This window comes from Lissotriton vulgaris, chromosome 4_2, assembly GCF_964263255.1.
Source record: "Lissotriton vulgaris chromosome 4_2, aLisVul1.2, whole genome shotgun sequence".
Classification (NCBI taxonomy): Eukaryota; Metazoa; Chordata; class Amphibia; order Caudata; family Salamandridae; genus Lissotriton; species Lissotriton vulgaris.
In genome coordinates, this window is record NC_141692.1 from 14,883,983 (window position 1) to 14,911,076 (window position 27,094).

The window sequence follows — 27,094 nt, forward strand, 5'->3', positions numbered from 1 at the left end:
TCTCCAGCTACTGGGCAGAATTGGGTAGAGTAATGTTTAATCCAATCTTCTGGGCATACGTGGTTAGACGGGGTACGAAACTCACCATCCTTTCCACATTTGACAATATCCCAGAATTTGGTCTGGTCATTTGATTTACTGGCGTCCAGAAGGTCAGCCCAAAAATCGTCTTCCCATTCCTTCTTTGCCACCCATTGAACTTTTTTATATCTTTTCCTGGCCTCTTTAACTGCATCAGAATCTCTAGATTTAACTTTCTCAATGAGATAGCTATGGGCCTCTCTACATTCTCTATTGTACCATTTTGCTCTAGGTGGATTCAAGTGCCCAGTGTTAGGCTTACACGGCTTTGATAAAATAATTTTAAGTTCGGAGAAACATTTGTCATGTAAGCCCATCATCTTATGTAGTTCACCCTGGCCCCGCTCGACAGCAACAGCCCTCATATTATTTAAAGCATTTGACACCACATTTTCAATATTGGCCTGTATCGTTACATCATTTGAAATTAATGACCACTTCACTCTCCTCCTGTCGTTTGATATGGTTACAATCCCTTGCCCCCTCGGATCAGGTTCCCCTAATCTCTGATTGCACATTTTAAGTTTCAGGGACAGGGGGTTATGGTCACTTTCTGGGCGTACGATGATTTCCATATCATCAATTACACTCCAATATTCCATTTTTATAAAGATGTAATCAATTCGACTTTTCCTCACACCATTGTCAAAAGTAGGGTTGGCTCCAAAATCTGATTTGGTGCGACCATTCACAGCCCTTAAACCCCATGTAAGGCAAAAGGCTGTCCAGTTCAGAGCGGCCTCCGTTGCTTTGACTGGAGTTTTATTGGAAAGTTCAGGGATTTTCCACGTGGCATCTTCTTCAAACCCCCAGTTGTCCTCCGGCAAATACAATGGCTCAATCGTACAGTTGATATCCCCTGCTAGCATGATGAGTGAGGCTTTGTTCCAGCCCGTTAATAGTGTGTCTAAGGCACCTATCAACTTGGGGCATCGGCCGCCAGGGAGGCCTCTAGAGTATATGTTGATAATAAGCATATCCTGCCCCCCTGCTTTGCTCAACCTTATGGCCAGTATATCAGGGTTATCTACATACAATTCAGCAGCCGAAAAACACCAGGCCTGCTTTACCCATGTGGTTAATCCCCCGGACGCCCGCCCCTTTGTACCTTTTATTGCCGGTTTAGAAAAGTTTATATATCCAGCCATGTAGAACGGAGCTGTAGCCCACGTTTCCTGCAGAAGTACAACCTCGTAATTGCCTATAAACCCCGACCAATCCTCAGATCCCAGGCGTGACTTGACTCCAGCAACATTCCAAGACACCATGTGTGGAGTTAGTGGGTCTATCTCTGCATGGATGTTGCTGACAGAGAGAGGGGATTGGGGACTCAGTGGGCAGGTATCTGTTGGTCCAATTTCTTCTGTGTTAGAAGAGGTAGCATTGATCCCCACAGGCCCCCTCTGCATCCTGATATTATGTGGCGTGAACAATCGCTCCTTTGCTAGTTTTGAGGTGGGGGTAAATGGGGTATACACACCTTCGACTTCCACTGATATTAGGTTAGATAACTGGGTCGGTGCACATAGTCAGTCAACCCATTCTAAGTCTGACAGTGCTTCAAAATGGTTGTAGAGGGGAGGGTAATATTGGGGGTAGTGTATTGCAGGCTCTCGAGGTCTTCCCCCTTTAACTTTCCATGGGTTGTGGCCCATATGATTAGTTTGGTGTGTATGGGGGTAGAAGTAGCCAAGGTGTAAGGTCTGGACATCACCCATGCGGGCAAATCTGGCTTTCCTTTGGATGCTATCCACTACCCAAGGGTCTCTGAATGAAACTAAAATACAGTCCCCTTCTAGGTCTTTTTCACCCTTTCCTACCCATTCTACTCTCCTTACATAGAGGATTTCGGTAGGGGACGACGGGGAAAGAGGGCGATATTTATTCAACCAAAATGTGACCTTGTTCCGCAATTCCCTTTGGAATTCTTTAATACCCTCTCTGAGGGGGGCCACTCCTGTTAATACAATGGTGTATTGTGATGCTTCTGGAGGTAGGTTAACCCTCGGTGGAATTCGTGTAGTTCTATTATCTGTCCTCTTGTTCCTATCTGGGTGTGGGGTTTTGTTGTCCCTACCCAATGCAGATGTATGTGCTGGGGTATTATTTAGTTGATTTGATACACCATTCGCTTGTTGTTTTTTCCCCTGAGCGATATTGGCTGCCAATGGATGTTTGGCCTTAGGTGTTCCTTTAATAGGGACTCTACTAGCAGATGGTGTTTTTGCCCCAGTTTGAGGTTTCTTATTTGGGTTAATAGTTGATGGCACTGCGGGAATAGTTGTAGTTGTCCCCGTGTTTAGGATTGTTCCCCCTGTTGGATTTGGGCCCCTCGGCTTTGTACCAGTAGATGTTAAATTTTGTAGGAGGTCCATATTAATATTAATAGCTGCTTCTAAAACATCTATTTTGGCGGACATTATCCTGGTACTCTCTAATACCGGGAGCAATAGGGTTTTAACCATTGCTTCCATTTTTGCCAACAAGACGTCATCGCTACTGAGACAGGTTGGACAGGGGTTAGAAGACCCAGAATGGGCCAAAGATGGGCAGTACACTATTGGGGGTACTTGAATGGTCTGGGAGTGGGAAGAGCTATTTGCAAGATCTATTTTAGGTTGTTTCTGTGTCATGACTCCCTGTGGGCTTGAAGCATGTTTTCTTTTTCGTGATACCCGATTGGTATTTACTGGTGGCGGAACAGGGGTACTGAGTGGGGTGGGGACATTTAATTGTGGGGTTCCTGGCGAACTATGCTTATCAATCTCGATAGCTATGCTATCCACTTCTGTACTAGACAAATTATTGTCAGAGTTCAGATCTATATTTTCTTGTGACCTAGATGTTATAGCTTCGACCCCATCCACATGGACTATTATATCGGCATCTGATGTAGAGATACAGTTGAACGCTGCATTGGTTAGTGGGCTTTTAGCACGAGCCAATGCACCTATTGAGGAGCGTTTCCCAGTGACTAAGTCCAGGGACAATCTGTGCTCAACCAGTTCAATTTCTTTTTCTAGTATTCCTGTGGCTCTGGTTATAAATGCATCTAGGGGGCCGGAAACCACACCCTTAGAAGTTTGAATATGCACTAGTCGTTGTTTACCAGATCTCAGGGCCATATTTAGGAGCAGGTGTTAGAGCCTCTGGGTACAGTTTAACAAAGTATCTTGATATTAGATATTAGAACCAGGACTCTAGGCCCAACCCAACCTCGTCCGACCCCGGACGGCCACAGACGGTCCCGCCCCTGTCCCGGGCTTCTCCCGGCGCCCTCCCGCGCGCTCCCGCGCAGCGGGGCTGGCCCTTCCCTTTTATTACAGTGGGATTGGACGTTAGGGGCGGAGCCGGCAGGGAGAGCAGCCCAGGTGGCCACGGGCGCGCGGGGACTCCTGGAACTTGGAGTCCACCGCTTCTAGCTCGCAGCCCTGCCGGTCAAGAGAGCAATCCAAACCTTAATGCCTTAAAGTCCGCTCCTAGCCACGATGCGGGACCCGCGAAGCGGGTCCGGCGAGGAGTAGCGGCGGAAGCAGGCGAACAGGCAACAACAGGCAACAACGGGCTCCCTCAGCTCCCTCCTCAGTCTCTGGAGCAGTAGGTCCGTTCGTGTCCAGCAAGTTTCGGTGAAGGAATCCACAGGAGGCGGTGTAGGACGCCGCTTTGTTCTTCCAGGTGGGGGCGGAGCCGGCAGGGAGAGCAGCCCAGGTGGCCACGGGCGCGCGGGGACTCCTGGAACTTGGAGTCCACCGCTTCTAGCTCGCAGCCCTGCCGGTCAAGAGAGCAATCCAAACCTTAATGCCTTAAAGTCCGCTCCTAGCCGCGATGCGGGACCCGCGAAGCGGGTCCGGCAAGGAGTAGCGGCGGAAGCAGGCGAACAGGCAACAACAGGCAACAACGGGCTCCCTCAGCTCCCTCCTCAGTCTCTGGAGCAGTAGGTCCGTTCGTGTCCAGCAAGTTTCGGTGAAGGAATCCACAGGAGGCGGTGTAGGACGCCGCTTTGTTCTTCCAGGTGGGGGCGGAGCCGGCAGGGAGAGCAGCCCAGGTGGCCACGGGCGCGCAGGGACTCCTGGAACTTGGAGTCCACCGCTTCTAGCTCGCAGCCCTGCCGGTCAAGAGAGCAATCCAAACCTTAATGCCTTAAAGTCCGCTCCTAGCCGCGATGCGGGACCCGCGAAGCGGGTCCGGCGAGGAGTAGCGGCGGAAGCAGGCGAACAGGCAACAACAGGCAACAACGGGCTCCCTCAGCTCCCTCCTCAGTCTCTGGAGCAGTAGGTCCGTTCGTGTCCAGCAAGTTTCGGTGAAGGAATGGCAATTCATTTCTCTTGTACGAGAAGAAATACTGTTCAATACATGTTACCCTTTATTGAAAACGCCCGTCTCTCCATTCTCTACATATTGTGAAAGTAATCTGCACAACAACTGACTGAGTAAAATAACTGTCTATTGTTCACACGACTCTAGAGATTGACTCTTATCTGAGGAGTAAAGTTTTCATGTTGCACGGTTGTTGGAAAACTGAATCCCTTATTGTCTGTACCAGGGAAGCTGATCACTTCCTATTCAGTCAAGAAAGTTTCCAGTGACCTCTGAGCTAGTTGGTAACAAACCCAATTAAGTTTAGCATAGTCAGTAGAGGCCTGGAAGATCCGCACTTCTACGTCGATACTACTGTTTATGTTATTCCAATGCGCAGGGCCTATTGGGAAAATAGGAACTACACTACAAGTTGTGTGGATGAGCCAGATGTATGTCATCAATATATACATGACAGGACTATCCTAAAAATATCACAGTCCCAGGGGATCAAGTTATTCCTACCCTTTCCCTCCCTCTGTTTTTTTCAGTTTTTTGGGAGGACTCAGCTGAAATCGAGTCACAAGATGGCTGCAAACACTTTCTGCTTGACTTGTTGGCAGCCAATCAAATCTCAGCAGAAAGGCTGTTGGATCATCGGAGGATCTGCTTCCCTTTATGTATAAATTTACATCCTCTTTGATATCTCAAAAACTGTTGAAATCATTTACATCCAATAATAAAAATTATTCTTTCTGAACAAGGAGCTACCTTTCTGCCAGATTTAGTGTAATTCTGTGAAGCAGTTTGAGATGTAGCCACAACAAATATCTTCAGGGGAATTAACATGGGAAAACACTTTTTTAGACTCCCACTTTTTCTCGACCCTTACTTGACAGATACACCTGCCACTTTCCAGGTGCAACAAGAATCACTGGCACACTTTTTTGGGGGAAATTTCATGAAGCTATGTCAACCAGCGTTAAAGGTATAGGCAAGTCCAAAAATGCTTTTCCTGTGGAAACTAGGTTTTAACTATAACTACTGTGTATATATTTAGATATATACATATACACACATTCCTAGCAATAAAAATTCCTCAGTTGTATTCTCACTATTAACTGTGCTACTCTTTGATGTATCTTCACCTTCCAGGCCTGTTCCTTTTTCTACATTGGCAGACTATGGAGAGTTTTGCAGAGATTCATCAAGGGGATGCATTGAAAAAGGGGGACCCAAAAATGTGTTTTGGCACTAATGTATTTTCTATAGACTTCATACTCAAGTTTAGCGGACAACCGGCTGAATGGATTTCCATGACATTTGGCAGGATTATGCATTGTGGTCTGAAGGTCATCTTTCTGGGTCGTAGAGGTAAGTAGGGTATGCACTCTTTAAGTTAGATGGCATTTAAACTTAGTTACATTTCTGACTGCAAAAATGTTATTATATTTCACAAAGCTACTGTGGTGCATGGTGATTGCAAGTTGTTGTGCCATTGGCTGATGACTGCCTTCAGAAAACTTAAACTCAGCCATGTCAGTTTATGACCACTTTCCTTTTTTCTAGGTTCTGGCCTTAGATGTAGGTAAGTATTAGGACTGATCACGCTCACCTATCTATTATCACTTAATTAAAGTAGTTAAAGACAGGGAAAACATTATATAGTTTTTATATTTTTATTTAAACATTCACGGATGACCTGAGTAGTACCAAGGAGGTACCACAGTAATTAACAAAAAGTAAAACAGTTTAAAAAAGCACTTAATACATAAATATTGTGCTACAGTGTATTTTTGATTTTTTTACATATTTTCTTTTTTAAGAAAGAGTATGGAGTAAAAAGGAACTACTAATGAATTACTGCACAACTTAAAATAGTAAATAAAAAAAACAGTGTGCTTAAAACACATAATAGTTCCTAGGCACTACTGCAGTACTCTGTAAACATTTTAAAACATATATTGAACATTTTAAATATATTTCCCTGCCTATTAACTCTTTCTTAAAGTGGTAATAGGTAGGGGAAAATGCTAAATCCTAATTGTACCTATGTTTACGGCCCTAACCCAGAACACAGCTAAAGTGTTGTAAAAATGCCTCCCTTTTAATTTTGTAAAGGCATTCACTAGCCTTGGTAATAAGCATGTACCACAGTATCTGGTAAAGTTGCCACAGTTTACTGTTGACTGATGGATAACTAAAGCCTAGATTAGTTTTGAATTGCTTTACCCTTCATCACTCATTGTCTCCCATCACCAATCCACTAGTTCAGTCACATTTAGGAAGCAACACAAGGCTTCAATGTGTGGCCCTTTGTTGCTTGGTAATTAAGGAGAAACCCTAGCTCAAATCGCTGTCTAGCGTTCATCTGCATACCATATTGTACATTGCTAACAAATTTCATGTACATCCATTAGCCACTCCACTTAGCACCATTGAACTCTGTGCCTCTCCACTGCACATCACTTCAGTCTAAGATACCCCACTGTACAACACTTCACAGTTGCTACTCCACTCTAGGCTATTCTACTCTTTGCCACTCCAGTATGCATCACTGCACTCTGCGCTACTCCACTCTATCACACTCCACCCAGTGCCACTTCACTGTATGCTACACCATTCTACACCACTCCACTCTACACTATTCAACCTCACTGTGTGCCATTCCAGTGTATGTCACTCCACTCTACTGCACACTACTCCAGTCCCTGCTACTACATTGCACGATATTCCTTTGCAAGCAATTCCATGCCACACTCTTACATTGTATGCAACTGCCACTCCACTCTATGCATCCCACAATATGCAGCTCCAGCCGACATCGCTCTACTCCATGCTTTTGCACTCTATTCCACTCTACTGTACACCACTTCAGTGTGTGCCACTTCACCGTATGCTGCTCCACTCTACGCTATTCCATTCCTATTCCACTCCACTCTACACACTCCAGTGTATCCTATTCCACTCTCTGGCACTACACTGTACAATACACCACTCTACCCAACTCTACTGTAAGCCACTCTAGTACACACTACTCCACTATACATCACTCCAGTCTAGGACACTCCATTACGTGCTACTCCACGGTTCAGTAATATACTCTGTGTCATTCCACTCTACACCACCCCACTCTATGCTATTGGACTATATGCTACTCTACGCTAAGGCACTCTGCTCTACGCTATTCCACTATATGCAGCTCTACTCTGCACCTCTAGTTCAAGTTCAAGTTCTGGAATTTGTATAGCGCACTGCTCCCCCAGAGGGTCTCAAGGCGCTTAGGGAAGGGGATCATTATTTGTCGAATATCCAAGTTTTAAGATCTTTCCTGAAGGCGATGTGATTTTGAGTAAGGCGGAGATGAGTGGGGAGTGAGTTCCAGGTCTTGGCGGCAAGGAAGGAGAAGGATCTGCCACCCATGGTGGATTTTCGGATGCGTGGGACTACGGCAAGGGCTTGATTGGTCGATCTTAGTTGGCGGGTGGGTTTGTAGAAGGACAGGCGAGTGTTGAGGCATTCGGGACTTAGATTGTAGAGGGCCTTGTGTGCGTGGGTGAGAAGGCAGAATGTAATTCTTTTGTTGACGGGAAGCCAGTGGAGGTCTTTTAGGTGTTTGGTGATGTGATCTTGGCGAGGGATGTCCAATATGAGTCTCGCTGATGCGTTTTGGATGCGTTGGAGTTTTTTCTGTAATTTTGCTGTGATTCCGTATTCGAGTCGACTTGTGACCAGTGCGTGGGTGACAGTCTTTCTTTTATCCAGGGGGATCCAGCGGAAGATCTTTTTGAGAGTGCGAATTATGTTGAAGCAAGAGGATGAGACTGCGTTGACTTGTCTGGACATCGAGAGAGAGGAGTCTAGGATGAAGCCAAGGTTACGTGCGTGGTCTGTGGGTGTGGGTGCTGTGCCCAGAGCGGAAGGCCACCAAGAGTAGTCCCAGGCAGTGGGGGAAGATCCTAGGATGAGCACCCCCGTTTTGTCTGAGTTGAGTTTTAGGCGGGTATGATTCATCCATTCGGCTACATCTTTCATGCCTTCGTGAAGATTGGTTTTGGCGGTGTTGGGGTCTTTGGTGAGGGAAAGGATAAGCTGGGTGTCGTCGGCGTAAGAGATGATGTTGAGGTTGTGTTGACGCGCGATGGAAGTGAGAGGACTCATGTAAACGTTGAAGAAGGTGGGACTGAGTGAAGATCCTTGTGGTACGCCACAGATGACTTCGGTGGCTTCAGAGTTGAAAGGGGGAAGTCGGACTCTTTGTGTTCTCCCAGCGAGGAATGAGGTGATCCAGTTCAAGGCTTTTCCTTGTATTCCAATGTTGCTGAGGCGTTGTATAAGGGTACTGTGGCAGACTGTGTCGAAAGCGGCAGAGAGGTCGAGTAGAATGAGGGCCACTGTTTCACCGTTGTACAGTAGAGTTCGTAGACCTCTCCAGTGTATGCCATTCAACTCTAGGCCACTTCACTGTATGCTATTTTATTTTACCCCATTTTGCTTTGCAGCACTCCTTTCTATGCTATTCCACCGCATGCCACTGTATACTATGCTGTTCGACTAATGCCACTCCACTATATGCCATTTCAGTACTCTACACCACTCCGCTCTATGCAACAACACTCTAAACTACAATAGTTTACACTATGACCCAACAAGGTAGCATGAATAGATTCCATTAGGGTTTCAAGGTTACCATTTTGCACAGCCGCGGAGTTAGTGTCTCTTGCTATTTGTCTAGAGTTAGTCCAAGGCCAATGGATTTTCCACAGGGTTCCACTCTCTTCCTTTTCCTGGTCACTCTGGTAGATGTTCACATGTCAATAAAATAAGTGGACCCCACATGGTTGCCAAGCTCCACTGGCTGATCTATGGAGAGTGCATCCAGTTCAGATAAGCAATTGTAATACTAATAGTAATAGCACAACACCCATATCAAAAGCAGTGGTCAAGGGTGTATTAGGTGACTCAGAATACAAAGTAGTGATGGGGGAGTGAGGACAGTTTTCAAGTTGTCAGCTCAATATCTTAGTCTAGAATGCTCACCGGCCTTGTCAAAAAAGCATCCATTGTGGTAACTGTGATGGTAGGGGTATTGGGAACACCAACTGATGTCTTATGCTTCCCGATGTTAAGCCCTGATGTTATCTCTCACAAGAACTGAGATACAACTAGCAAAAAGGCTGAGTATTCTACGATATGTCCACTGGCTAGGCTTGCATGTACAGCCCCCCAATTACATTTTCATTGGGCCAGACATAAAGATCTAATTTGCCGAGTACAAAAAATGCAGCTTGGGCCTGTGTTCAAAAAGGAAAAACTCCTGCTATTCATTTAATATCAGGTGAGGCTCAGGGGATGCTGAATCTGGCTGTATGCTTCAAACATTTCTGCCTCTGACTCTTTTCGCCTGCTAGTCAGTACATAGGCATAAGGTTGTTGTCGCCCTTACTCCAAACCCAAGGGTTTCCTAGCCCAGCCTCCTCTGGTATTTGACTGTCCCCGATGGGCCAACCCTTGGCCTATGCTTTGCCTGGGCATAGCCAGCATGTCTCCCGTGCACTATAAGAGCAATTGCATGCCACCTCTTATGTTTGCTGCTGCAAGTTTCGATAAAGATGCACCATGGGTGCACAGGGAGTCCCACCAGGGCATATGCAGGCAGGATTTTTGCTGCAAAGTAAGTTCCAAAAACCAGGAGGATTCCCACACTGTGAGGGGAGAGACGGCACAATGAGTGTGATGGCCATGCCTCAACCTGTGTCAGTGTCCACGATTTTGGATGAGGGTCTGGAAATCTCATCAGGTTGTTTGTGGGCAGAATTTGTGCAACAAAGTAAGCCCCCAAACAAGTAAAGCATTCTGTGACATGAGGAGAGAGGCAGCACTATACATGCAATGGCCATGCATTTCCCCTTTGTCAGCTGTGGCACGTTTGGATGAAGTTGCACCTTGAGATAGGGAGTCTCACCAAGGTGTATGCAGGTGGGAATACAGCAGGGAAGTAGGCTCCCAAATCAAGAGAACATCCTGCGCCATAAGAAAAGAGCCAGTTCTATAAGCACGATGACCACGCCTCCCGTGTCAGCTGCGGTGAGTTTGGATGAAGGTGCACTCTGGGACCGGGAGTCCCATCATGGTGTATGTGAGCATGATTTGTGCAGCAAAGTAAGCACCCACACCAGGAGATCATCATTGTACTAAGTCCAATATCACTGTGCTGCACTGCAGTCCACTCTATGCCACTCTAGCAAAGTATACTCCACTCTATGACAATGTGCAAAGCCCTTTATGCCGTTCCACCAAAATGTACTCCACTCCACTTGACAACACACTACTCCACTTTATGCCGCTCCACTTAACAGCACAGTATGCCACTCGAATCTACAAAACACATTGCCACTCCACTAAAACACATGCCACTTCACTCTACTCCACTTTACCCTACAACACCCTTTAAAAGTTTCCCATATTCTATGACATGGAATACCACTAAACTGTCCGAGCCACTAGTCCAATCTGTAATACTTTACTCCACTCTAAGCAATGCCACTGCTCTGTACTCCACTCCTTGGCACTGTTCTGTATGAGATATCACTATACAATAAGACAATTTACTCAACTCTACGGTACACCTTTCCACTTGGCTCCACTGTTCAACAGCCATGTCTGAACTGGGGTGGCGGAGTGGGCTAAAAACGGTGATGGATTAAACCCAGATCAGTTGACTGGGGGTGAGTGCTAAATATTGTCAACGCTCCGTCCATCATTTCCTTTGGTTTTTCTTTGTTCGGCATAAGTTGGCAGGTTATGCTCAGACGTGATTCCCTTGCTCACTTTGCCACTGGATTCCAGCAAGCCGGGCTGAAGGAGGCTGAAATGCCAGAAACCGGTCCTCAGTAGCTTGTTTCCAGTCCAGGGAAGGCATGGCTTTGCGGTTTGGGCTGGACTGTTCCCATGAGGCACATGGTCTGACTGATTTGCATATGGCCATGCCTGAACTGGGGTGGCGGAGTGGGCTAAAGAATGGTGATGGATTAAACCCAGATCAGTTGACTGGGGGTGAGTGCTTGTATTGTCAACGCTCCGTCCATCATTTCCTTTGGTTTTTCTTTGTTCACCATAAAAGCCTACCTGACCACTGTATTCCGCCTTCATACCACGCAGCCGATTGAGCGCTGTGGCGGTAATTGTTTGTTTGTTGTCATCCAGCGGCCGCCATCGCAGGCGTGCTCGATAGCCACGCCCCCTTGAGGCCACGCCCCTTACTTAACCTTTATCATGTGCTTGGGCAGGAAGCGCAGCGGACGAGCGCAGCGGGAGCGCCTAAGGCAAGCCCGTCTGCGCCCGTCCGTGCCTGGACGGGCCCAGGGACCAGGCAGAATGAAGAATTCACCAGGTATTCCTCCCTCGAGTTGCATTCTCTTCATAATCCCGCTCTTCAACCCCTCGACCCGACCACTTACGCTCGCCTAAAGGCAAGCAATATCCTTTCCCATCATCACTTACAAGTACCGACCCCTATCTTATCTCAAAGCTCTAAAAACAATAAACCCTCCCCTAAACCTAATCTCCGGACCCTCCGATGTCTCTATCTCAACACCAGATCCCTGGTCAAACACCAACTAGATATATTCCTGCTCCTGAAATCGGATAGCCCTGACATACTATTTGTCACTGAGACATGGCTAACTACAGACTCCTTGCCAGATATACTCTCGGCCTTACCATCAGATTATTACATCCTGTCTGCAAATAGAAAATCAGGAAAAGCTGGTGGAGGTGTTGCCGCCATTATTCATAAAGACCACACGTTTACCACCTTACCTCCCCTAGACTTACCAGATACGGAAAACTTAGTCATCAAATCTGACACCGATACAGGCACCATGGCGCTAGCATTGATCTACCGACCACCTACATCCATGCCTTCCTTCCCTGCTTCCTTATCTGAGCAAATAGCAGGTCTAGTCGTTGACTATGACAAGGTCATGGTCATAGGAGATTTCAATTATTGGTACAATAACTCAGAAGCTGGACCTCACGCCACAGAACTTTTCGAACTCCTCTCTAATCTAAATCTCCACCAACACGTCTTGATCCCCACCCATGAAAAGGAACATATCCTAGACCACATCTGGTCTTACAACATCTCTACCTCTTGTCCCACGGCCTCACCATGCATATGGTCTGACCACTACTTATTGCAATTCTCTATTACCACTCAGAGCCACCTAAAAAACCAAGCACCCTCGGGGGGATCAGTCAGGAAATGGAGATCCCTAAACCGCCAAGACTTCCTCTCCACCCTGACCAACTCCATCCCTACCCAGGGAGCAGACATCAATCTGATGGACAAAGCGCACACCGAGTGGCTCCTCTCTGCATGCAACGAACATGCCCCCCTCACCAAGTTCTCCCGCGCCCGCCATATGGACGCCCACAAATGGTTTACCGCTGACCTAAAAAAGCTAAAACTAGAACTCCGCCAACTAGAGAGGAAGTGGAGACATGGCTACCACGCCATAGACAGAGCACTATACAAGACAGCCCGCAAAAACTATAAGAACTCCATCTCATCCGCTAAAGCTACTTTTTTTTCAGATAAAATCTCCAACGCCAAAAACAAATCACGGGAAATCTTCAGAGTCGTAAACGACTTATGCAATGACTCCAGAACCTCTCCCTCTCAACCTGCATCACAAATGATGTGCAACCGACTTAACGATTTCTTCAAGGAGAAGATTGACACCATAAAAAACAGCATCCAGACCAACCATGCTGCAACAGACGATCCGGACATCTGTATAAATCCTAATACCCTTCAGGACATCCCCCCCATTGACCCACCCAAATTACTGGAATTAATGAACCGAGTAAAATCGGGCTCACCTAACGATCCCCGCCCCCCGCATATTCTGAAAGAAGTCTATGCCGCACTCCCTCAGGGCATACTTTCCATTTTGAGCACCTCCCTATCTCGAGGAATAGTACCGGATTCCTTCAAAAATGCCACCCTGGTCCCTCTAATCAAGAAACCAGGCGCCGATCCCTCTAACCTCTCTAATTACCGCCCCATTTCCCTTCTCCCTTACTGTGCGAAGCTGCTGGAAGCCTATATAACCAGCTGCTTATCTAATTTCATCGAAACATCAGATTATCTGGAACCCAACCAAGCGGGATTCCGCCAGGCACACTCCACCGAAGCGGTGATCCTTGCCGTGCAGAACACTCTAAGGACCAACGCCGACAATGGAATTCACCAGGCCCTCGTACTTCTTGACCTATCGGCCGCGTTCGACACGGTGGACCATACCATTCTTTTACACTGTGTCGAACAAGCCGGCCTTAGCGGCGCGGCTCTCTCTTGGATCAAGTCCTTCTTGACGGACCGATCCCAGGCTGTAAAGCTGGAGAACTTCACAGCCCCCACTCTCCCAACCACTTGCGGTGTCCCACAGGGCTCCTCACTGTCTCCCCTTCTTTTTAATCTGTATCTTAAACCCCTACTGCACTCCCTGAAAAATAGAAAAGTCATTATATATAACTACGCAGACGATCTGCAGCTGGTATTCCCCCTCAACTCCCCGGACTCCGTCGAGGAATTTCAAAAGACCATGCTGCACATTCAGAGTTGGATGGATCAGAACCACCTTAAGCTGAATCCAGGAAAGACTGAGTTGGTACTCCCTTGCAACAGCGCACTCAGCTGGGGCCCCCACTTCTGGCCATCCTCAATGGGCACACCCCCTTCCCCCTCCCAGTCAGCTAAAAGCCTCGTGGTTACTCTCAGCGCCGATCTCTCACTGGAAACCCAGGCCGGAACAGTGATCTCCTCTTGCTTCTTTCAACTAAGAAAGATCAAAAAAATCGCCCATCTGCTGACCCATTCTGCCCTCATCCAGGTAGTACTTGCACTGGTACTCTCGCGATTAGATTTCTCCAACTCTATCTACCTGGGCCTTCCCCTCACCATCGCTAAACGCCTGCAGATTGTTCAAAATCAAGCAGCCAGATTAATATTCAAGAGCAATCGCAGGAAGTCAGCCAAACCTTTGTTGGCCTCCCTCCATTGGCTCCCCATTACCCATCGGATCACCTTTAAGACAGGCTGCATAATTTTCAAGACTCTCCACGGGAAAAGCCCCAGGTTCGTTAACCAACTCATAAACAAACATGAACCTACTCGCGAGCTCTGCTCTGCCCATCTGTCCCTCCTCACGGTGCCGACATTCAAAAAGAAACGACTTGGCGGATCCAGCTTCGCATACCTCGCCCCAAAAACCTGGAACTCACTGCCCTTGTCTATCCGGAACTGCACCAAGCTGACAGAGTTCAGGCGTGCATTGAAGACCTGGCTATTCAAACAAGCGTACGGTTAGAGCACTATTCCATCTGCCCCTTCTCTTACCATCTACCATCTGTTTTCTTCAGCGCCATGAAACCCTTGGGTGACCGCGCGCTTAACAAATTCAGCATAAGATAAGATAAGATAAGTTGGCAGGGTATGCTCAGACGTGAGTCCCTTGCTCACTTTGCCACTGGATTCCAGCAAGCCGGGCTGAAGAAGGCTGAAATGCCAGAAACCGGTGCTCGGTAGCTTGGTTCCAGTCCAGGGAAGGCATGGCTTGGCAGTTTGGGCTGGACTGTTCCCATGAGGCACAGGGTCAGACTGATTTGCATATGGCCATGTCTGAACTGGGGTGGCGGAGTGGGCTAAAGAACGGTGATGGATTAAACCCAGATCAGTTGACTGGGGGTGAGTGCTTGTATTGTCAACGCTCCGTCCATCATTTCCTTTGGTTTTTCTTTGTTCGCCATAAGTTGGCAGGGTATGCTCAGACCTTAGTCCCTTGCTCTCTTTGCCACTGGATTCCAGCAAGCCGGGCTGAAGAAGGCTGAAATACCAGAAACCGGTACTCGGTAGATTGTTTCCGGTCCAGGGAAGGCATGGCTTGGCAGTTCGGGCTGGACTGTTCCCATGAGGCACAGGGTCAGACTGATTTGCATATGGCAAGTGCCAGTGCATATGACAGTGCCATGTCTGAACTGGGGTGGCAGAGTGGGCTAAAGAACGGTGATGGATTAAATCCAGATCAGTTGACTGGGGGTGAGTGCTTGTATTGTCAACGTTCCGTCCATCATTGCCTTTGGTTTTTCTTTACACCTCTATCTCACCCTCCCTTTCTAGTAGGTTACTTTATATTTACAGACGGTCTCTTTGGATTACAAGGGCTGCCCCATACATCTGGTCATAGCAGAAGTGGATCACATCAGTTTCTATGAATACTGAGTTGAAGGCTAGGCGCACTGCGTGAATTTTATGAGAATAGTTTTTGTTTGAAAAGTTTGAGAAGTTTTTACGTTGAGGGTTCACTAAGTTTGAGGGTGCTCCAACAAGTGACGTATCCGTCCCATACGCCAGAAAACTAATAACTGGTTGAGTGCGTTACCGTGTGCGTAAACGCATCCTTGTGATAGGGCACACCTTTGGGTTTGTCAACCATGCAACAGACTCTGTGTGGTTTTGAAGTGAAACGTTTTTAATTTTGTTGATTAAAGTTTATCATCAATGTTCACATATCTTTGTTTGATCAACATTTTTCATCCATGTTTAACCGTATAATTCATTGGGATTGAGACTGCATTTTGTTACACAACACAAATGCTCCGATGCATTTCGGGCTGGGTTAGCCCTTTCTCAAGGAGTGGTGCTGAAACATAATAGTAAACGCTTTTTAAAAAGTAACACTGACATCAAAATCAAATATAAGCGTACATACCATTTATAACCAAGTGTAGGTTCAATAAGTAAACATGCTGCCCTTATCACCTATGGGTGTATTGAAAATAACCTTATAAACCATGGGGGGTGGGGTATTTATTAAAAAAAGTGGTGTTTTTTTATGGTAAAAAATTCGTTGTAAGGAGTGAAACAGAGCTTACATCGATGGAGATTGGCTGCTGAGATGGAGACCTGTGGGAGAAAAATAAGGATGTGGGTGAGCTTTTCGAACCAGACGGTGAAACGGCACTTTTACACCCGTCGGGGTCCCGACTTACTTGTGAAAGTTATGGCGCATGCGTAGCGCTTCTGGTGAAACTCCGTCATCCAGAGCGGTGACCGGGATTTGGTGCAGAGTATTCCGCGGAGTGGGCTTCTAGTTTAGCGTAGTGACGCTGACTCATGTGACAGAGTCATGTGACTCAGTTAGGAGGCATAGTGAAAGGACTAGTGGTGGCGCTTGGGTGAAACGGCCATGTTGGGGTCGGAGGGTAATCACGGAGGTGTGGCATGGGAATCAAAAGGAGGGTAGGAAACGGAACGGCTATTTGAAAGGCATATATTTATAGGGCATGCAACTAAAATTAAAAACAAATTACATGAACCATACATTAAGAAATCATGTATGAACAGAAGTAAACTCTCAAGCTACAGCTGCCAAGGGGCCAATGTGCAGAAAAAACAGGTACCACATGTGTACTACAAAAAGGCGCTTAATTCAAAGCGGTCATTCAGACCGTGCGGTTTCATCGCTTTAAGCCTGTAAATCCAGGCAAGTTCTCTTTGGAGAAGCAGTTTATTGTTGTCTTTTCCTTCTTTTTTATGAATGATTTCAAGGACCATGTACTTCACTTGGGCCACGTTGTGATTAAAGTCATTAAAGTGAATGGCAACGCTGGACTTTTGGTTTTTAGTACGAATGTTCGATTTATGTTCGTTGAGGCGAACTTTGATTTTTCTGGTGGTTTTGCCCACATAGATCATGCCGCAGGGGCATTTGAGAAGGTAAATGAGATTGGAGGAGTCGCATGTGGCGTCAACATTGAGTTTGATTTTAAAACCTTTCATCTGGTGGTTTATGTAGTTTCCAAGGATGACATTATTGCAACTGTTGCAGTTGTGGCACGGACGTGTGCCGGTATGTGACTTTTGCTCACCTGGAGGTTTAGATAGAAGTTCTTTGAGGTTTTCTGTTCTTGTACAAGCAAATATTGGAGGTTCTTTGAAGAGATTCCCAAATCAGGCTCAGATGATAAAATGCGCCAATGTTTCAAGATGATGGTTTTGAACGTTTTACTGACTGTAGAGAATTTCGACACTAAAACAGTTCTTTTGTTGTCTTTCATGGTTGTGGATCCTTTCAGGGCTTCCTCTCGTGTGATTTTAGATGCTTTAGTGATAGCCATGTCAATAGTTTCTTGTGGATATCCTCTGTTTTGGAAACGTTTGGCCATTTGTGTCATTTGACTGGAACATGCATCTGGATCTGATACTATTCATTTAACTCTTAACATTTGGCTGAATGGTAAGTGTCTTTTAAGGAATCCTGATGAAAACTGGTATGGTGAAGGGTGTTGTTGCGGTCAGTTGCTTTTCGAAACAGGTCAGTTTCTATTCCTGTCTCAGTGATTCTTACCATGACATCTAGGAATGTAATTTCTTTCTCATTGATGTTCCATGTTAGTATTATGCGATTATCCTTGGTCTTTAGGACAGTCAAAGCCTGCTCAAGGGTATGTCTGGTATACTTCTAAATAAAAAACAAATCGTCAATATAACGAACATATAGTAGAAGATGGTCTGTCCAGTTGGTGTCGGTGTAAATGTGTCTAGACTCGAATTCACCCATGTACACATTCGCATAAGTGGGTGCTGCACAATTGCCCATTGACATGCCAGACAACTGTAGGTACCACTGTTGGTCATGTACGAAATAACTGTGATAGAGAGTATAGATCATAAGTTCCATGAGGAAAGTCTGAAGAGGTTCCGTAATTTCACTGTTCAATAGAACGTTTTCAATAGCTTCAATGCCCCCACCATGGGGGATAGAGGTATATAAGCTTTTTACGTCTGCGGTGCAGAGGATTAATTGTCTGTTGTTAGTGATGTTGAATTCGGAAAGTTTTTTTAGAAATTCTGTTGTGTCCTTGATGTAGCTTTTGAGCTTGATTACAGAAGGTTGTAAATACCAATCAAGAAATGTTCTGATTGGTTCATGAAGGGACCCTCTTGTGGACACAATGGGCCAAAAAGGTGGATTCATTAGGTTTTTATGGATTTTCGGCAACATGGTTATGGTTGGACTTTTGGGATGTTCCACTACGACGTATTTCCTAGTGCGTTCATCAATGATGCCATCTTCATGTGCTTTGGTGACTAGTTCTGTTAGTTCCGTTTTGTATTGAAAAGTGGGATTGCCTCCAAGTGGCATGTATGTTTTAGGGTCAGAAATGTGTTCTTTGATTTTTTCTTCATACATGCTGGTGTTGAGGATTACAAGAGCACCCCCCTTGTCAGCTTTAAGGCATTTGATGGTTTTATTGCCTGCGATGTTCTTAAGTAGGTCTTTGTCTTTCATGGTGATGTTTTGTCTGGTTTTTTTATTGAAGTTTATTTTAGAAATGTCCTGTCTGACAAGAGTTTCAAAAGTGTCTATACTTTTGTGAGTACAAGGAGGTATAAAGGTACTGGGTGGACGTAGACCTCGCAGTAGGTCCGTTTTGGTATCGGTAGCTGGTGGTATGCTGTTTTCAAAGAAGTGTCTCAGACGTAGTTTTCTGGTTAGTTTAAAAGTACTAACTTCTAACTCGAGTAAGTTTGTATTGCTAGTTGGAATGAATGATGTTCCTCTTTGAAGCAACTTGGTTTCGTGGGTAGTTAAATGTGTATCTGATATATTCATGACTAACGATTCTTCCTCGTCTTGGCTTTCTTTTTGTTTGCTGTTTGGGTGTCTTCTTGATCCTTTTCCTGCTCTTTTTCCCCGCCGGGGTCTTCTATTTCATCTGGTACTACCTCTAAAAAAGACCCAGATGTTGTAGGGGTTGCCTCTGTGATGGTAGTTGAGGTGTGTTGCCTCGGTTCACGTGATTCTCCTGATTTAGCGTGTTCTGTGGTTGTTCTTCTTGGTGGGCGGTTGGTGCTGTCACTACCTGAAGATGATGTGTCGGTATTTTGGTTGACAGGTTTATTTCGACGACGCTGGGCGTATACGTCCGCCCAGGTGTAGACCTCCTCTAATTTGTAGTCCAGGGTGTCCCGGCGAAATTTGCGAATCTTTCGTTCGTTTATTTCCTTTGTGTGTTTATCCAATTGTAGATTGATCTCTTCTAAGGTTTTAGATAGATCCTCTGGAGAGACAGCTTCCTTAAGTTCTTGTTCAATGTCGGTGATTTCTTTTGTTAGTTCTGACAGAATGGTGGATAGTTCTTCAACGATCAGGAGAATTAAATCAAGGCTGCATTTGTTTAGGATCGCGTTCCATTTTTCTTGGAACACTTTTGAATTTTTGCATAGTGATGGTTTTAATATCATCAAATACCACAGGGCCCTGCGCATACCCAGAGGACTACGCATCGCATTAAAACCATCACTATGCAAAAATTCAAAACCTACAGATGTCTGGCATGTCAATGGGCAATTGTGCAGCACCCACTTATGCGAATGTGTACATGGGTGAATTCGAGTCTAGACACATTTACACCGACACCAACTGGACAGACAATCTTCTACTATATGTTCGTTATATTGACGATTTGTTTTTTATTTAGAAGTATACCAGACATACCCTTGAGCAGGCTTTGACTGTCCTAAACACCAAGGATAATCGCATAATACTAACATGGAACATCAATGAGAAAGAAATTACATTCCTAGATGTCATGGTAAGAATCAGTGAGACAGGAATAGAAACTGACCTGTTTCGAAAAGCAACTGACACCTTTCATCCTACCAGTTTTCATCAGGATTCCTTAAAAAGACACTTACCATTCAGCCAAATGTTAAGAGTTAAACGAATAGTATCAGATCCAGATGCATGTTCCAGTCAAATGACACAAATGGCCAAGCGTTTCCAAAACAGAGGATATCCACAAGAAACTATTGACATGGCTATCACTAAAGCATCTAAAATCACACGAGAGGAAGCCCTCAAAGTATCCACAACCATGAAAGACAACAAAAGAACTGTTTTAGTGTCAAAATTCTCTACAGTCAGTAAAACTTTCAAAACCATCATCTTGAAACATTGGCGCATTTTATCATCTGAGCCTGATTTTGGAAATCTCTTCAAAGAACCTCTAATATTTGCTTATACAAGAACAGAAAACCTCAAAGAACTTCTATCTAAACCTCCAGGTGAGCAAAAGTCACATACCGGCACACGTCCGTGCCACAACTGCAACAGTTGCAATAATGTCATCCTTGGAAACTACATAAACCACCCGATGAAAGGTTTTAAAATCAAACTCAATGTGGACGCCACATGCGACTCCTCCAATCTCATTTACCTTCTCAAATGCCCCTGCGGCATGATCTATGTGGGCAAAACCACCAGAAAAATCAAAGTTCGCCTCAACGAACATAAATCGAACATTCGTACTAAAAATCAAAAGTCCAGCGTTGCCATTCACTTTAATGACTTTAATCACAACGTGGCCCAAGTGAAGTACATGGTCCTTGAAATCATTCATAAAAAAGAAGGAAAAGACAACAATAAACTGCTTCTCCAAAGAGAACTTGCCTGGATTTACAGGCTTAAAGCGATGAAACCGCACGGTCTGAATGACTGCTTTGAATTAAGCGCCTTTTTGTAGTACCCACGTGGTACCTGTTTTTTCTGCACATTGGCCCCTTGGCAGCTGTAGCTTGAGAGCACCAGCACCAGAGACGCCTTCAAAAACGCCACCCCCATACACCACCAACTGATTCGAACTGCCAAGAAAGCCTCTTTCAAAGACCGACTTGACAACAACGCCCACAACAGCAAGGAATTATTCAACATCAAAGAAGTCACCAACCCCACTGCCAACTCCAACGACATCACTCCCTCTCAAGACCTCTGCGACTCCCTAGCTTCGTTCTTCCACGACAAAATCGCAGACATCCACAACAGCTTTGACAACCAACCCGGACACCAACCCACCCAACCTTCTGCCACACCTTCACCCCCCTTGAACATCCTTAATGACTGGAACCCAATCTCCACGGATGATACCATCCGCCTGATGAACTCCATCTACTCAGGATCCCCCACAGACCCATGCCCTCACCACATCTTCAACAAAGCAGATTCCATCATCGCACCCCACCTCCGAGATGTCATCAACTGCTTCCTCACCTCCGCCACCTTCCCTGATAGCTGGAAACACGCCGAACTCAGCGCCCTTCTGAAAAAACCCACAGCTGACCCCACCGAACTCAAAAACTACCGCCCCATATAACTCCTTCCATTCCCGGCCAAAGACATCGAGAAAGCTGTCAACAACCAGCTCGCCGCCTTCCTCGAAAACAACAAATCCCTCGACTCCTCACAATCCGGCTTCCGAGCCAAACACAGCACTGAGACCGCACTCATCGCAGCAACAGACGACATTCAAACTCTACTGGACAATGGTGACACCGTCGCCCTCATCCTCCTTGACCTCTCCGCAGCCTTCGACACAGTCTGTCATAGCACCCTGTTACAACGCCTCAGAAACATCGGAATTCAAGGAAAAGCACTGGAGTGGATCACCTCGTTCTTTGCCGGAAGAACTCAGAGAGTCCGCCTCCCACCATTCAAATCAGAAGCCACTGAACTCATCATCTCCTACGCTGATGACACTCAACTGATCCTCTCACTCACCAAAGACCCTAACACCGCCAAAACCAACCTACATAAAGGAATGAGAGAAGTAGCCGAGTGGATGAAGCACAGCCGCCTGAAACTGAATTCCGACAAAACAGAAGTCCTTATCTTAGGTACCTCCCCCTCCGCCTGGGACGACTCGTGGTGGCCAGAATCCCTTGGAAAAGCACCCATCCCAACAGACCACGCACGAAACCTGGGCGTCATTCTGGACTCCTCACTCTCGATGACCAGACAAGTCAACGCAGTTTCATCATCTTGCTTCAACATTCTTCGCATGCTCAAAAAAACATTTCGCTGGATACCCACTGAAACTAGAAAAACAGTCACCCACGCACTGGTTACAAGCCGCCTGGACTACGGAAACACCCTATACGCCGGTACCACCGCAAAACTTCAGAAAAAACTCCAACGCATCCAAAACACATCAGCCAGACTCATTCTAGACATTCTGCGTAAAGATCACATTTCTGGTCACCTGAAAAACCTCGACTGGCCCCCCATCAATAAGAGGATAACATTCCGTCTTCTAACCCACGCACACAAAGCACTTTACGAACTTGGACCCGAATGCCTCAACACACGACTTTCCTTCTACACCCCCTCCCGCCAGCTACGCTCCTCCCATCAAGCCCTTGCTGCTGTACCTCGCATCAACAAAACCACCATGGGAGGAAGATCCTTCTCCTACCTGGCGGCTAAAACCTGGAACTCACTTCCCACTCACCTTCGCATCTCTCAGAACCACCTAGCATTCAGAAAGCAACTTAAAACCTGGATATTCGACAAGTAACTCCCCACCCTTCTCCAAGCGCCTTGAGACCCTCTGGGTATGTAGCGCGCTATATAAATCACTGAATTGAATTGAATTGAATTGAGAGTTTACTTCTGTTCATACATGATTTCTTAATGTATGGTTCATGTAATTTGTTTTTAATTTTAGTTGCATGCCCTATAAATATATGCCTTTCAAATAGCCATTCCGTTTCCTACCCTCCTTTTGATTCCCATGACACACCTCCGTGATTACCCTCCCACCCCAACATGGCCGTTTCACCCGAGCACTACCACTAGTCCTTTCACTATGCCTCCTAACTGAGTCACATGACTCTGTCACATGACTCAGTGTCACTACCCTAAACTAGAAGCCCACTCCGCGGAATACTCCGCACCAAATCCCGGTCACCGCTCTGGATGACGGAGTTTCACCAGAAGCGCTACGCAAGCGCCATAACTTTCACAAGTAAGTCGGGGCCCCGACGGGTGTAAAAGTGCTGTTTCACCGTCTGGTTCGAAAAGCTCACCCACATCCTTATTTTTCTCCCACAGGTCTCCATCTCAGCAGCCAATCTCCATCGATATAAGCTCTGTTTCACTCCTTACAACGAATTTTTCACCATAAAAAAACGCCACTTTTTTCATTAAATACCCCACCCCCCATGGTTTATAAGGTGATTTTCAATACACCCATAGGTGATAAGGGCAGCATGTTTACTTATTGAACCTACACTTGGTTATAAATGGTATGTACGCTTATATTTGATTTTGATGTCAGTGTTCCTTTTTTAAAAGCGTTTATTATTATGTTTCAGCGCTCCTTGAGAAAGGGCTAACCCAGCCCGAAATGCATCGGAGCATTTGTGTTGTGTAACAAAATGCAGTCTCAATCCCAATAAATTATACGGTTAAACATGGATAAAAAATGTTGATCAAACAAAGATATGTGAACATTGATGATAAACTTTAATCAACAAAATTAAAAACGTTTCACTTCAAAACCACACGGAGTCTGTCGCGTGTTTGACGAACCCAAAGGTGTGCCCTATCACAAGGATGCTTTTACGCACACGGTAACGCACTCAACCAGTCACATCAGTTTCTGCCACAGCTTTCAGCACGCAAATGTTCTCCAAGTGTGTGTGATCATGCCTACGCAGTGCAAAATCAGAGGTGGCCACAGCTGCATATATGTTATGTCTAGAATGTACGCTGATCAGACCGAACAACAACCACTGTGTTGAAATAACCTTGAAGGCCTCAGCACTCACTGTTCAGACAAAGCTTACCAAGCAAGGCTGCTAATATAGAAAAACATATTATTCTCGTGTGAAACAAAACACTCTGCTTATCTCTAAGCATTTATAATAATGTGTGCTGTGTGCAAAGACAGCAGAAAGGAAAAATGGCATTTAAACTTCTAATAAGCTCATGCCAACTTAACACAGTGTGAATGCAAGGCTCATACCCATGACAATACTCTACTCTATGCCACTACATTTTAAAGCACTCGTCTCCACTCTAGGCCACTGTACAACAGCATACTGGATGGCACTCCACAACACTCCAGTTGACGACACTCCACCATATGACACTCATTTATACAGTACAATATGCACCTTCACTGTACAACACGCCTCACCACACCCCTCTATGATACTCCACTGCCTTACACAGCACACCATGCCACTTCACTCTATTAAGTTGACTAAACTATATGCTACACCACTCCATTCTACTTCACTTTACTCTATTCTACTATACAACACTACACTGGATGATGTTACACTGTAAAACACTGTCCTCCACAATCACTTAAAAAAACCTCAGCTGAATTATACTCAACATTACCATTTGAAATACATTTTTATTCAAAAATAAAAAAACATTTAAATTGATTTTAAAAAAAGCGAAGGTTAAGGAAAAATTAGTAAAAGTATATTTATCCTTGCCATACAAACCCAAATTATACAAATGATAGAAATATCAACGTTACTGTAGTAACTTGCATTTTTGATTTATGTACCGCCTTCAATTTACTACAAGTGCGCTCTTCTGTACACAGTCTTTTCACCTCACTCACCACTCTACATTAACTATAACGCACCACTATACCATGCAGTGTGTTCTCAGAAATTTCAGATGTCATATGTCTGTTATGAATGCTATAATTTCACAAGCTATAATTTATGTACTATGCAACAATATTACCAGTGCATTAAGAAGGGCAAGGTATAGTTAAGGTAGTGTGACAAGTGTAAAATGTAAAAATGTAAATTGATACTTGTATAGCGCACTACTCACCCACAAGGGTCTCAAGGCGCTTGTACGAATACCGCTGTGGAACCCGTCCTGGCTTTCCCTGTGAGGAGTCCACTCCTGGGCACCCCCAGGGTGGAGGCCAGGCATCCTTAGCGTTGTGGGGGCCATTGTGGAGATTAAGCAAGCTATTGCCCAGAGTTGCAGAGTGAGACTCCATGATTAGAATAGGCACTAGGCGAGAATTAACAGGTCTGTGGAATTTTGAGCCCAAGACCCGCCGAGGCAGGGAATTGAACCCTGGTCCCGGGCTAGACCTCTGCATCAGGGTCTGCCGCTCTAACCATTGAGCCACACTTCTCTACTGCCACTAGGTGACAGGACTGTGTACAGAGGTGCATTAATTGTAGAAAATTGAAGGTGGTGCAGAACTTTGAAATTCAAGTTGTAGCTATAATCTTTAGAATATCGAATGTCTTAAGTTGAGTTGTATTAAAAGAATAAAACACCTTTGCTAGCTATACATTATCCTTTGTTTTATTTTTATGTATATGTAGTTTTATTTTAAGTTCCTGCCTCCTGGGATGTTTGAAGATATTGTTGTGAGGATGGGGAAATTTAGTCATGACTTATCACCCCTTTCATAACCATAGTTTGTCTCCTCAATTCCTGTTTTGCATTGTTTCAGTGCCTACTGTAGACAATACCCCCAATGGATATAAATGTGACGATTGCTTCAATGACCAATCCACAGACAATTGCACAGCTACTGGATAAGTTGAGTGCACCGGGCAGCAGAATTCCTATGCTATCTTTTATGGAAATGCTGCTAGGCCTGGTGAGATATATAGATATATTCTTGATTTGGAGTTATATTTTCCACTCCTGCAAACTACTTGTTTTTCAGGCATTTCTTTCAAAACAAATGTTGTTCACGCTAATCAACTGTAGCACATAGAATCTAACTGAATATCCTCAAAGTGCAACATTCTACCAAGTACATGATACAAATATGTCCCAGTGGCTAAACATGACCTGATATCTATCCAGACTGTCTTCATTTAGGGCGAAAGGTTTCAAAAGGAGGGCTGTTTTTGTCATCTAAGTGGTCTTTCTCTGTGCTACTAGGTCAGCATGCAAAAAAGGGATTTTAGACTTCCCTGGACCCATCTTCCAGATTTGTATTTATGAATGTCTCTGTTTGTTTGGGATATTTGTACATCACTAACTTTGACAAAAGGAAGGGGGCATGTTTCAGCTCTTTGAGGGGGCAGGCTCTCCCAGACCATCTTCTAAATTCAGGACAGACCATGCAGCTCCTCCAGGGTCGCCAATTCTAGTCATTGTCTCCCATATTTCATGTTGGATCCTCTGGCACCAAAGATTAGCTTGTTGCTGCCGTACACCCAACCCTGAAAAAAGAGAGAAGGGCCTACAAGATTACAGTATAAAGAATCACAAGCATACATCATTTCCTGTGCACTCACATTGCAGGACACACCACTGAGATGAAGTGGTATTTTAAGTACAATGCCATAATACCTAAGTAACACAGAGCTTGTACAATGACATTCGAAGTAAAAATATAATGTATTTTTTACCATAAAGTTAGTCCAGGTCATTACTGAACTTACATAAAAACAAATGAAGCCTCTTGGGACTTGGTATTTAGTTGAATTAAAAGTGAAAAGTGTTAAAAAAAATTATGAACTAGAATGGTAAACATGGACTCCAAAAACAGTTAAAACTAACATACATTATTAGCTAATCTCATTAAAATAGTATGGGTGATTTACATTTGCTGTTGACAATAAAAAGCTGAAATTATTACTTGTTAGTTCGGCTGACAGTATCCTTGTCCCATGTATTACTCTTAATTAATCTCCAACCTCAGCTCCAATGTGATCCCTCCATCACAAGACCTATGCAACTCCCTAGCCACCTTCTTTCACCGTAAGATCGCAGACATCCACAACAGCTTCAACACCCAGACCCTCCCTACAGCCGCCAACACTGCAGACACACCACCACCCCAGCACCGCCAACGGTCT

General features: G+C 45.2%; 1 pseudogene; it reads left to right on the forward strand.

Annotated features, from left to right (window-relative positions):
• Positions 1-27,094, forward strand: part of LOC147718137 (uncharacterized) — a 55,531-nt pseudogene that overhangs the window by 24,298 nt on the left and 4,139 nt on the right.